Source organism: Kogia breviceps, chromosome 8, assembly GCF_026419965.1.
Source record: "Kogia breviceps isolate mKogBre1 chromosome 8, mKogBre1 haplotype 1, whole genome shotgun sequence".
Lineage (NCBI taxonomy): Eukaryota > Metazoa > Chordata > Mammalia > Artiodactyla > Physeteridae > Kogia > Kogia breviceps.
This window is the reverse complement of record NC_081317.1, coordinates 8238129-8252328: the sequence shown is the minus strand read 5'-3', so window position 1 is coordinate 8252328 and position 14200 is coordinate 8238129. Positions and strand designations below refer to the sequence as shown.

Below are 14200 nucleotides of genomic sequence, written 5' to 3'. Positions count from 1 at the left end.
GTATTACGTATATGTACTAATATAAATTTCACAACTACCTGATGGAGTACAGATACTTTTGTTACCCTCATTTTATAGATGAGGTAACTGAAGTTCAAAGAGATGAACTTGTCCAAAGTCACACAACTAGTAAGTTGCAGAGCTCGTCCCCCTGTCTTATGCACAGTAGGTTGTATTTATTTAGAAGTTCTGTGATCTCCCCATTGTTATAGGCTGTGCTCCAATGCCCCTCATATCTTACGGTGCATAAAAATCACTTGAGGAATTTGTTTAAGACTCAGGCTCTGATTTGACACGTCTGGAGTGAACCAAATAGTGTGCATTTTTTTACAAGCTTCCATTGTGAATGTGACTTTTAATTCCTTATGTTTCTCATTTGATCTCTTAAGGAGATAGGAATAGGAAAAGGACAGGCGTGTTTGCTTCTATGAACTCCCTTTTTGGAGTGACATTTGTGTCATTTCCTCCTTCTCTGAGCTTCCAGCAGTTTTTCTTGGTCTCCCTGACTTCTCAAAGGTTCTATTCAACAAGTTTTGCTTTTTTTATTTTTATTTTTTCTGGTACGCAGACCTCTCACTGTTGTGGCCTTTCCCGTTGCGGAGCACAGGCTCAGCGGCCATGGCTCACGGACCCAGCCGCTCTGCGGCATGTGGGATCTTCCCGGACCGGTGCACGAACCCGTGTCCCCTGCATCGGCAGGCGGATTCTCAACCACTGGCGCCACCAGGGAAGCCCTTTTTTTTGTTTTTTTTGCGGTACCGGGCCTCTCACTGCTGCGGCCTCTCCGGTTGTGGAGCACAGGCTCCGGATGCGTAGGCTCAGTGGCCATCCCTCACGGGCCTAGCGGCTCCGCAGCATGTGGGATCTTCCCAGAGTGGGGCACAAACCTGCGTCCCCCTGCATCGGCAGGCCGACTCCCAACCACTGCGCCACCAGGGAAGCCCCATTCAACAAGTTTTGATAAGAACATCCAGTTTGTCAGAATCCTCAGCTGTAGTTAACCTGATTCTGGGGGATGATTTCCTTAATGCTGCAAAGAGTACTTTCCCAAATGTCCCACCCTGTCAGCATTATACTTATGCTTTCAAACAAATAACAACAACAATAAAACAACAACAAAAAGCCTTCACATCTCTCCTTTGATTATGGAATAGAGCTTTTAGCTTTCCACAAATGCCTCCAACCAATCTTTGGAGCCTTCACGCCTCTGGCCCATGATCCAGCCAAACAGGCCTTTACTCACCATCACCCAGGCCTCTGGGGCTTTTTAATGCCTCTCCGTCCTTCTAAAATGCCTTCTTGAAATACGCCTCTACCAGGGCTGTTTTCCATGCAGCCGTACCTGATTCCCCTATGGGAAAATCATCTTTCACTCTTTAGAACCCTGCAATTCTTTGCATTTCTCTATGGCACCTGTCATATTTTACACTGAAATTATTTGTGTGCATTTCTTATACCTTTTCAGTGGGCAGAACTCATGGTTCTTTTTTGTTGTATCCCCAGTGGCATCTAGCTCACTGCCAAATGGCTATGTATTAGCTAAAAGATCAATTTTGCTAAAAATCTGGTGTCTGTGATCAATTTTTTTCTTTTGTTAAATTTTTATATCACCTTCCAGTCTCTGTGTGTGTATGTGCACATGCATGCCGATATACTTTTAAACATACTTTTCTGATTATAAAAGGAATACATGCTCATTATAGAAAATTTGAAATATAGTGAAAAAGCACTGGAAAATTAAATTAGTCTGTAATCCTACCACCTATGGATAATCACTATTAAGATTTAGTGTGTGTCCCTTTAGTAATTAAATTTATATACAAAATGGTTTTATATATGTTTTTGTGCTTCTTTACTTAAAAACAAAGTAGTCTCTTTTTGAAGACATAGATACTCTTCCGCAAACAACTTTGTCTTCTTCCATCTAAATCTCTTATTTCTTCTGTATGTCTGATTGGCTACACACTGGCTAGGACTCCAGAACCATAGTAAATATCATGGTTGCAGGCATCCTTATCCTGCAATTCCAGGTAAGTTTTTTAGGCAGTATGTGAGGGTTATCTTTTCTCAATCATTGTGTGTCTGAGAACGTCTTAAGCAATGCCTTCCATAGAACAGCTTGATTGGTTTTTAAATTTCTGAGTCATCACCTTTCTCTCTTAAAAATTCACAAATGTTGGGGACTTTCCTGGTGGCACAGTGGTTACGAATCCGCCTGCCAATGCAGGGGACACAGGTTCGATCCCTGGTCCGGGAAGATCCCACATGCTGTGGAGCAACTAAGCCCACACGCCACAATTACTGTGCCTGTGCTGTAGAGCCTGAAAGCCACAACTACTGAGCCCGCCTGCCACAACTACTGAAGCCCACGCGCCTAGAGCTCGTGCTCCGTAACAAGAGAAGCCACTGCAATGAGAAGCCCGCGCACCACAACAAAGAGTAGCCCCCACTCGCCGCAACTAGAGAAAGCCCACGCGCAGCAGCGAAGACCCAATGCAGACGAAAATAAATAAATAAATTTATTTTTCAAAAAAATTCACAAATTTTGATCTGTTACTGTATTGTTTTCCTAGGCCTGCCATAACAAATTACCACAAACGGAATGACTTAAAAACAACAGAAATTTATTCTCTCATAGTTCTGGAGGCTAGAAGTCTGAAGTCAAGATGTTGGCAGGACCACACTCCCTCTGAAGGTTCGAGGGAGAAATCCTCCCTTGCCTCTTCCAGCTTCCATGGTTGCCAGCAATCCCTGACATCCTTTGGCTTGTAGCTGCATCACTCCAATCTCTGCTTCACATGGCCTCCTGACCTGCATTTCTGTAACTGCGTCTCCCTCTTTTCTTTTATAAAGACACCAGCCATTGGACTTAAGTCCCACCCTAATTCAGTGACCTCATCTTAACTTATTTAACTACATCTACAAAGACCCTCTTTGCAAATAAGAGCGCATTCTGAGGTTCCAGGTGCATGTAAAGTGACGGCAGGGGGCGGGGAACACCATTCAAGCCAGTACAGTTACTTTCTGCCCTTTAGTGTTCAGAAAGAAGCCTGAGACAGTTTATTTTCTTTCTCGGAAAACTTTCCTGCCTGGATCTTTCTCAAACCTTCTTTATTCTTTTACTTAAAAATTGTTTCCCGGGCTTCCCTGGTGGTGCAGTGGTTGAGAGTCCGCCTGCCGATGCAGGAGACACGGGTTCGTGCCCCGGTCCGGGAAGATCCCACGTGCCGCGGAGCGGCTGGGCCCGTGAGCCATGGTCGCTGAGCCTGCGTGTCCGGAGCCTGTGCTCCGCAACGGGAGAGACCACAGCAGTGAGAGGACCGCGTACTGCAAAAAAAAAAAGAAAAAAAAAAGTTTCCCATACTTTCTCTGTGTCTTTCTCTTCTCACCAATTTTTCCTAAAATATTGCATCTTTGCAAATCTTGGACCCAGGTCTTACGTCATGGATGAATATTTTCTTCAGGTATATCTTTGATTATTGCTCATTTTTTCCCCTTGAAATGATAAGGAAGATCTTTTTTCTGTCCTCTGTAGCTGTTTTTTCTTTCTCATTATTTTCGTTTTGTTTTGTTCCTTTTCATTCTGGAAAGGCATCTCAAATGATAAACATACTACTATCTCTGTTTTCTACAATAAACGTTTTGCTTTCCTCCTCCAATGAGGATTTTAATCCTACATTTGCATTTTTTGTCCTCTTTTATCTTGCCTGCTACCACAAGCTTTATACACTTGTTGCAAAAATTGTCTTCTGTCTTATTGAGGACAACAACTGCTTTTCTAAACTTTTATTTTGGTTTCATAGTAAAAAATGAAGAGCTTCCTTTTTTAGTTTTCAGGATCATATGTAGCATTTTTTTTTCATAACTCCCATGTTGGTGATTTTTTTTTTCCTTTTTACAAAATCTTCAAACAAAAACAAAGAGCAATTCAGACCTTGTATTTTCAACAGACAGAATGCACAATGGCCTGAGCCCTCATTGTCCTTTTGTGTATGGCAGCTTCTCTGAACCAAACATCTGGATGGTCAGTGGTTGTGCAAAGCTCCCTGATCAATATCCAGAATCTAGCTGGCATTTATCTTGTAAAGTTCTGCTGGAATGAGATAGGATGTTCTCCGTGCTTGGCTTTTTGCTGCTCTGAACGAATAGCTCTAGAATTTATACATATAGCCAGGACTTAGGGGGCTCCAGGTAGCAGTCTGGTTGGAAGAGGAGCATTAAAGTAATGTTTGCTTAGCTCTTTACATAAGCTTGAGAAAATACCATCTGTGTAGCTTAAAGAAAAGGATGGAGATTAAGAAGGTTATATCTCCCCATCCCAACCACACTTTAGTGCGCCCAGCAGCTTGGCATATTGACAAAACCATGTTCCCCAGGGTGCTCTGCTACCAGGACCCTTCCGGTCTGTCTCCCTACCTACGGCACATTGCTTATGAAGACTGCATTTTCTAACGTGGACTTTGTCTCCCTCCCTCTCTCCCCACATCTTGCCCAATGTGTTCTTGGAGAGAAAAAGAGGTGCTGGAATGGCTGGGGCTACCTTAAAATGCAGTACCTGTGCAGTAAAAGGATGACACCCAATGTTTTTTTTGTTTCGGTATGTGGACCTCTCACTGTTGTGGCCTCTCTCGTTGCGGAGCACAGGCTCCGGACACGCAGGCTCAGCGGCCATGGCTCACGGGCCCAGCCGCTCCGCGGCATGTGGCATCTTCCCGGACCGGGGCACGAACCTGTGTCCCCTGCATCGGCAGGCGGACTCTCAACCACTGCGCCACCAGGGAAGCCCACACCCAATGTTTTATTGTTACTCTTCATATAGACCCAGTGTTTCTTAGCCCAAAGGAGGTGGTGAAGAGAAAAATAAATTTCCATCCAGCTTTCTGTAATGACCACAGATTTGCTCTGTTCTGGGCAACAAAGTCAGTGACCGAATATGTTTCCCAGTTCTTTTTTCCATTGGCCATACAGTAAGTAGAAAATGTCCTGATATTTTGGCCATAGGGTGGACAATCAGTCTTCAGACTCATGAACTGTCATCTTTTGTGCTGAATCTTCACAAATATTTTACTGGGAATTTGAGTGTCAGGGACTGCTAGTCAGATATTATTTTAATGAAGAAACCAAGGTGGATAGCATTTGAGATGGAGGGTTAGATGACAGTACTCATCCTGACCTGCCTCAGATTTCTCAATAGAATAGGTGGAGAGGTCATTGCTTAGAAGAAAAGGTGTTTCTGGAGTGGCGATTTGGTGATTGGTAAGTCAGGGCCAAGATGGGAGATGTGATGGGAAGTGAAAAAGGAATGGATAAAAGAACTGAGGAGTGGTAGTGAAGATCTAGCCATGGTCAAGAAGCATGAGCTTGTTGTAGGCCTAGTCATATGGAAACATGTTTCTTTGAACACAGAAGGGAAGCATGAGAGTTTACTTGGTAGGAGGTGATTGAAAACTGGGACTTGACTTGGTGGGCTTGAGTAGAACTCAGCAATACGAAGGTCTGTGTGTTAGTAAATGCAGTGTTGAGGTGATTAACCACAGATCCCCAGCTAGAATGTGTACCGGAAAGAGCCAGCATGGGTGATAAGTCAGGTACTGTGATGGCAAATCTGTACGAGTGTGGGTGAGAGCAGGTTTGGGGTCTTGGTAGTGGATGGCAAAGCCATGAAGTTAAGTGAGGTCATTAGATTGGAGACAGGACGTGAGCTCGAGACATCAGATAAATCATGGTGATGGACGTTGAGTTTGCTGAGGATGGTGGCCAGAGATGTGGATCATAAGTCCGATCCCAGATCCGAGGCCTTGGTTGTTCTTTCGCCAACAATTATCTTCCTAGCTGGAGAATTTTCTAACCAATTCAGGTTCTCTGACATGTGCCCTGGAGCTCAGCACTCCGGCTGCCCAACCTCCCAAATCTTTTCTCCACCCCATGGCACAGGCAGAAGAGGATGGAGGTGAAGAGTGGGAGGAAGAAAACATCTCCTCTGGTCCCCGTCTCCACTCCCTTGCCTCTCGCTGCAGACAGCGGAAGTGAACCCGACTGACCAGGAGCAGCACTCGCCAGTCAGGGGATGGCTTATTCCACCCATGTTCAGGCCTTATCTCCCCACCTTTTTTTTTTTTTTTTTTTTGCGGTACGCGGGCCTCTCACCGCTGTGGCCTCTCCCGTTGCGGAGTGGACATGCATGGAAACATTTGAACTTTCTTTCTTCCCTTCTGAGCCATACTTTCTAAGTCAGGGGTATGGATGTATGTCAGTGTGTCTACATGTCTGTGATTTGCATATGCAAATGGTCTCCTTGACCAGTATTTGTAGTTTTAAAAATCTACTTATGTTGGAAATCATTTCTCAAAGGGCCTGTACATCTTCCAGAATAAATTGCATTATAGCGACAAAACCTTCGCTCCCCAAGGCAGAGTTGTCTCTGCAGCCTCTGACCGCCCCCAGTGCCCCATCCTTACTTCTGTGCTGTGGCATTTAGCCAGGTTATGTGTGATTTATCTGTTTACGTGTGTGTATGTGTGTCTCTCTCTCCCAGTAGGCTCTGTACTCCTCCAGGGTAGGGATCATGTTGCATTTGTCTTTATAATTCCAGCAGTTAGTATACACCCTGAGAAATCAGTTCTCAGTAATATTGGAAGAGTAGCAAATGTTTAAACAGACCTTCCAAGAGTGTTAATGCAACACTGAAATGGTTTAATCATACTCACAATAATCAGGGCATTTTGTATGAATCATTATATTATTATTAAAGTACATATTGTTATAACATGATTGAGCACTTCCTATGTCCAGAAACTATTCTAGGCTCATTCCATGTTTTATATTATTGAATCCTCTCCACAAGCCTAAAAGTGGCTACAATCATTGTCCTCATTTTAGAGATAAGGAAAATGAATTTAAAGAGGAAAAATTAAGTGATTTGCCCAAGGTCACACAGCTAGTAAGTGTGGAACTGAGATTTGAACCTGATCAGTTGGATGCCAAAACCCACACTTGTAACCACTCATTGTAAAGAGAGGAGATAGGGGTGGGGCATGGAAATCTGAAATATTATTTTTAAAGATATAATTTACACAAATTTTAAAAGATTTTTTCCCTAGGTTAAAATACTGTTTCTGTGACTTATATATACCTGAAGGCCAAGTACCCAGTGCATGATAAGCAGAGATCGCAGGGACCCTAGCTCTGCTTAAGGTATGGAAACAGACACCAGCCCAAAGAAACAAAGCAATTCAGTCAAGACGAAAGAGCCTTTTGTTTTTGAAAATTTATGTATTTGTATTAATTTAGGAAATATTCTCATCTAATTGCCTCTAATATTAAACTAATAATACTTTATTTATAGCAGTTAATGAATAGCACTTTATTCTTCCTTTTTAAATTTTTTCTTTTACATTAATTTGTTAAATCATACGGATGGATATTATTGCTTGGATATTACTTTTTTCCAGAAATAAAACATCTAAGACATTGAACACTGTTTAATGTTAAATGAATCAGTTACAGTTTGGCTGAAATTAGAAAGCCTCTACTCCAGATATTAAATTACATGAATTTCCACTGTTTTTAGTGTATTTAACTAACTGAAGGTGTTTCAGCCTGAGAAACTGAATTGATCTTGGTCACCCAGAGTTGCATCAAGGTCCAGCATGTCACAGTCCTGTCCAGTAGAACTTTCCATGACTGTGGAAATTTGTCATTTGCTCTGTCCAGTGTAGCCATCACCTGTGGCTACTGAACACTTAAAATACGGACAGCGCAACAGAGGAACTGAGTGTTTTTTATTTTATCTCAATTAATTTAAAATTAGATTTAAATGGGGCTAGTGGCTCCAGTATTGACCAATGCAAGAACTCTAAAGGAATTCCTCACAGGACCAGGCATATCCTAACCAAGTGATGATTTGACTTGCTTTTTCCCTTTACTCTCTTGGGCGCAGTCCTCCTCAGTACCAATCCTTTGGTGTATGACCAGGTTAGAAACGTTGGACAAAATAAAATAACGTAAAAATCATGTCCTTTTTTCTTAGCATTACTGATGTTAAATATATGTTAATTCCCTTTCCCTGAACTTCTGCACCAAAACAAACTCAAAAGAATTCTGCTATTTGTATCTTCTGTAGGGAAACTCCCCTGCGTTCCTGGTGAGTGAGGGTGTGGCTGGCAGGTGGAAATGGGGCCCTTCCCCTCCTTGAAGACCCTCTGAGCCAGGACTGCCTCCGTGGGGTGGTGTTCTGACAACCTCTCCAATTCTACAGTTATTGGTGTATTCAGGTTTCTTCCTGTCCTTAAAAGAATCTTCATTATGTATATTTTCCTAGAAAATTTCCATTTCACTGAAGTTTTTGGTAATAGTCGCATAGTCTCACATGGTATTCTCTCACACTTTTAAAAATCCCTTTTCTTCTTAGCAATTATATTTTCTTTATTATCACTCTGTGTATTTGCGTTTGTCTTTGATTTTTATTTATTTCTTTATTTTATTGAAATATAGTTGATTTACATTATTGTGTTAGTTTCAGGTGATTCAGTTATATATATGTGTATATATACACACTGATGTATATACAGGTATATATATATTTTTCAGATTCTTTTTCATTATAAGTTATTACGAGATATTGAATATAGTTCCCTGTGCTATACAGTAAGTCCTTGTTGTTTATCTATTTTATACATAGTAGTGTGTATCTGTTAATCCCAAACTCCTAATTTATAAAAATATGGAATGCTTCACCAATTTGCATGTCATCCTTGCTTAGGGGCCATGCTAATCTTCTCTGAATCGTTCTAATTTTAGTATACATGCTGCCAAAAAGAGCACTCTTTGCTTTTTAGAATCAGACTTGCTGGTCATCTCTTGGATGTGTTTATCAATTCTACTGCCTTTCTAAATCTTTAATTTCTGCTCTGATCTTTTATTGATTCCTCCCCCCTGCTTTCCTTGGGTGTATTTCATTGTTCTTTTTGTACCTTCTAGCAGTTAATGCTTTAGTTCGTTGTTTTTATTCTTTCTTATTTAATGATGAAATCATTTAAGGATATGAATTTTCCTGTAAACACAGCATCTATTGCATTATCTGTTTTGATAGGTACTGTTCTCATTGATGTCTGGATAGTGTCCAACTTTAGTTTTCCTACTTGACCCAAGAGTTTTTTCAGATGTATATTTTAATATTTCCCACTTTATTGTCCTTTTGACAATAATTTCTCATTCAGTTGCACTATACTAAAAAAATCATCTTTATAGTTTCTGTTTTGCAGAATTTATTCATGCTTGTTTTTATCCAATATTTGATCAGCTTTTAAAACTTTAACAGATTTTCTTAAAAGGTATGTATTCTCTGTACCTTGATAAATTCAGTATATGTCTATTAAATCATGCTTATTAATTTTATTATTTGATTCCTCTGTAATTCCTTACTATTTCTTGCCTTGACCTATCAGAGAGAAATATACTAAAATCCCCCATTATAATTATAATTTTAGAAACTCCATCAATTTATAAGAGTTTTGTTTTATAATGAGTATCTATAATTATTATATTTTGGGAGTGAGTAGATCTATCTATCCACGTACCATAACTTTTTTAATGATATTTTTTTCCTAAGTCCTACCATCTGATTTTATTATTCCCTCACCATTTTCTCCCCAACTTACCATGAATATTTTTTACTTTGCCTTTCTTTTTCAGGATTATCTTATTGTATTTATTATATTGTTTTATTTTATTATCTCTTGCAGCTAGTTGGATTTCATTTGTATTTCCAATCCTTGAGTCTTTCTTCCTTTAATAGAGGAGTGTAGCCCATTGATATTTATTGTAATTGTCTGTGCTGTTCTCTCCAGTGACCTCTAGGAGGTGTTCCAGACTCCCCGTTATCCACTTCCTCATTTTACCCCTCTCCCTCACTCCATCCTTTAGGAGTGCAGATCTGGATTGATCAGATTTAAAAATATCTTACTGGTCACTGAACTCCTGGGTAGGCAGAGCACTTGCAAAGGTCAGAGCACATGTGGGAATGTCCTTTTTGGACATTTCTCCTGAAGAATAACAAAGGGCCAGGTATACTCCTGTGTGATGAGACTGCCTGACTCCCTCCTCTCTGCTGGCTTTGGAGGGGTGAGATCTCAGATTGCCTTGCTCTCTACTTTGTTTCTAAACCTTTCAGGCTGGTCTGCAGTAAATAAAGGCATTCTCTAGTTGTGGTCTAGCTCATTAGTAGGGGACCTTACCAGAGGGTAGTTGGTCTACAGAATGATTTGGTTGGCCTTGGGTTCTCTGCCCAAAAACCATCTTAATAACACCCCAGTCCATTATTCCTTGCATTTTTCTCTCAGGTATGTTCTCTGTGTTTTTGATAATCATTTTCCTCTATTTATCTCAAACTGATATTCTAATCTACTCTTTTGCGGGTATTTTCTTCTCAGTATCTAATTTTGAATTCACTATGGTCACTGTGAAATGTGGTCTACATTTCAAAATTCAGAAACCATGCTTTTACATCGGAAAGCTGATCACAGATTGTTCCATATTCATAGATGAAGTATCCTCCCAAATTATTACAATTAGTGATGACCTAAAATTTCCTTGTGCTTTTTGTAGTAAATTATATTTCCTAGAACATTTGCTCATATACCTCAAGTCAGTTTCCACATTTTAAATTATGGACTTGTCATAGGTTTAATGATATTTGTTCTTCCTCGTAGGGTATGTTATAGGGTATATAGTTGGCTTAGAACATCAAAATGCAGTTAAAAACAAGTGTATTTCTGTGTCACATCGAGGCAAGCATTTTACGTTGTTGGGTGGCTGTGCCCCACCCATTCAGGCTTGGGATGAACCCACTCTCTTCAATATGGACTTCGAGGTCTCTCTGGTCATTGAGGTTTAACCAGTGGAGGGAAAGAGCACGTGCGGGGGCACCTCCCCTCTCTAAAGGGCTGGGATCCCTGCATGTACTGGGACTTTGACCCACCTGCAAGCGGGGAGATGAAGTCAAATGGCCACCTTGAGGGAACTGTGGTCTAGCCGTGTGTCCAGCTACAATTCCATTACTGTGGAAGATGGTGAGAATGGATTTTGGCAGCAACCAGAACTCTGTACCACGTGGAAAGAGTCGGAGGAGAGGGCTTCTTGGTTGTGCAGTACTGGACATTTAGATGGGTTCTAGTAGACATTGTGTCATTTCTGAGTCAAATCTCCTTCCAACAAAGGGAAGAGTTTATAGATTTTTAATAGTTTTAATTGGCCAGATCAAAGGCTTATGAGGAATAATAGAAAGAAAACTACTGATAGAAACAGCTTCTCTGCTGTGTTAGAAGGATATTTTTTTCCTGGAGTGTTATTTTTTTCAACCTCTCATTCGCTGGAGCACTGTCCCCTTTCACCTCAGGTGGTGTACCAGTCCTCATCAGCACCAGCCTCCACGGCACCCTGTGGTTTATTTAGCCAGCTGCCGGAGCCAGCTGGGGGTGAGGGGTGCGGGGCAGGGGAGCTCTGGGGCTGCCGTTCCACCTGCCGGCGAGAGTCACTTCCCCAGTGTGACTGGTAGGTCGCCTTCCCACCTACTGCCCGAATAGCCACCCTCACCTCGACAGGCCCTGCCAGCATGAGCTCAGCAGTGTTAGTTTGACCTTAGTTGGACTAAGTTACAACTCAGGCTGCCTTTCCCTTGCAAATGGTGATTCGAGTGATTTGGTCTGTCCTTCAGCTGGGTTTTTCTTTCATCATAGACCTGGTAGAATCTCTCTGAAATTTCTTGGGTGAGTAATGAACCTTCTTGGTTTCTGGGGCTAGAGTAGATCTTTCCCCCAGTCTTATATCCCTTTGGTCATTTCCACAGGGATTTGGCATTCATCTGTCCATGGGTTTCTTGTGTAATAAGTATTTAGTGAGGATCAGTGCTGTGTCAGGCAGTGAGCGTAGCTCTGGGAATGCGGTGGTGAGAGAACCATCGTCTTCCTGGAGCTTCTCCGTGGGAGTGGAGGGGGCGCGTGAGGAGAGCCGGGCATGAATCAGGTGATGGCACAAAGCAATGGCGGTCAGGACCCTGAGGCCCTCCCTCTCTGCGACTTGCAGTGGGAGCTCTTCCCAGGCAGTGAGGTCAAGGAAGGTGTCTGAGCAACGGGGGCTGTGGTGAAATTGAATGATACGGAGTTCACGAGGGGAAGCGGGGAGAGGAAGACCTTCCAGGTGAGGGGGTCCCGTGCGTGCACGCCCTCTGGTGGGAAGGAGGGGGATGCCAGGATAGAGATGGGATCGTGGGACAATCAGACTCGCAGTTGCCAAAAGCCCCTGCGCTTTGACGTGAAGAGTGGTTTGGAGAGAAGCGACGGTGGGTGGATGCACAGGCCAGTCGGGAGATGGTTGCAGTCCCCCAGGGGAGAGACGACAGTGACCTGATGGAGACGGTGGTGGTGGCGATGGTGACGGCGATAGAGTTAAACATGTTAGACTAAGGCAGGAGTTCAGGGTCTTCATGGATTTTGTGATTATAGCTCAGAGGGAGCTAAATTCTTTCTAACCATCAAATCATTTAACATGTCCTTCCTTTCTTCTTCTTGAACCTTCCAATCAATATAAGCGATAAGCTTCTTGATCTAATCTCAGCAAAGGAAAAGGGAATCATAGCCTGTGCCCAGCAGTGTCTGGAATATAGTCCACCACTATTTATACTTGTTACGTGAATGAATGACTGAATCAGTGAACGATGGTCAGCTCTTCTCCCAAGCCTTTGAGTCCTGGATGAGACTGGCTATAGTGAGGACTATATCTACCAACCTCTAATACAGGGATGTATGTGTCATCCTCTCTCTATATACGCCTGTGGCAGACCTTAGTAATTGATCGCGGCTCCTGGCAACAATGTGTGACAGTACACATGGAGTGTTGCCAACCAGGGAAACCCCTCTCAGTCTTGGTGTCCAGAGGTAGATCTGATACCGTGTGACCCAAAGCGCCCACCATACTCTGCCATGTGGCTCAAAGTCCCCAAGCAAACAGACACTCATGCAGGACATTCCCAGGGCTTAGAGATCACCTCGCAGGAGCTGAGACCAAAGGTCAGACCTCTCTTTGGGCAAATTAAATTCTTTGCTACGTAGCCTCTATCACCCATCTTCAGTCTATCAACAGTGTAATGATCTGATGATATAAAAGCTAAACATATACATAAAAATCTTCTTCGTAATTGTTTTTAGAAATTATTTTGCAGGGTATAGGTTAGATATACATATAAGTTAGGACCTTATCATGGACATTCCATGGAGGAGGGTTAAGTAGGGTAGTGGTCAGATGAGGATAACAGGCTTCTGGAATCTGACTGCCTGTGTTCACATCCCAGGCCCGCCACTGACTTAGATGTAACCTTGCCTAGTTATTTTAACCTTTCTCTGCCTCAGTTTCCTCACTCATAAATGAGAATAATGATAGTACCTACTTTGTGTTGTTTTTATGAGAATTAAATGAGATAATACACGTTAAGGCCAGAGGAGTACATGGCATGTAGAAGCTCTCAATAAATATTAGATACTATTATTTTTGTATCTATCACGGGAAAAGTTTATCAATCTTTTTCAAACAATTTTCCTTAGGAAAAGTTGTAGAGTTTTTCCCTGAAATGTTTCCATTTATTTTCACACTTTCATATCTCTGAAACACGAGTAAAAATATGAGATAATAATTCTTAAGGAATTGTGTATCATTTTACTGGGTGAGACTTGAGAAGTGCCCCTCTGGGCAAGTGTGTTCTAATGGGATTTGTGGGATATGGAAATTGTTGGCAGATCTTTGCTGCAAATTTGTGGGCAGATTTAAAAGGTTAAAAAAAGACATGTCATTTTCCTAAGTTGCTACTGAGAAATCTAGAAGATTTAGGAGAAAGTAAGTTAAATCTTGAGTCAGTGATTTTAGGACTGATGCACCAAGCACTGATTTCTTTTTCTTTTTTTTTTTCTGATTTCTTTTTAACTCATCTCTTTTTAGCACCGAGCTCCTTGAATGGAGACTGCCTATTTGCAAGCATCGCATTGCTGGAGCTAAAATACAGTCTGCCAGCCTTGGAAGGGACTAATTGGCCTTTTGGAAACTGTTTGAAACTGAATGAAGCACAAGAGCTTTCTGTCATGTTAGTAGAGCCTTGAGTTTCTGCCAGCCATTAATTGTTTTTTAGGCTTTCCTGTGAAGGCAGCTGAACTTG

At 41.9% G+C, this 14200-nt stretch overlaps 1 protein-coding gene and 1 non-coding gene across 6 annotated transcripts in view; one reads left to right on the top strand and one right to left on the bottom strand.

Moving 5' to 3' along the window:
• Window positions 1-14200, top strand: part of GARNL3 (GTPase activating Rap/RanGAP domain like 3) — a 151003-nt gene that overhangs the window by 55110 nt on the left and 81693 nt on the right. The window lies entirely within an intron of this gene.
• On the bottom strand, window positions 8717-8823 carry LOC131762105 (U6 spliceosomal RNA). Its single transcript, XR_009337183.1, has one exon. It is a non-coding gene; the product is annotated as a U6 spliceosomal RNA (small nuclear RNA).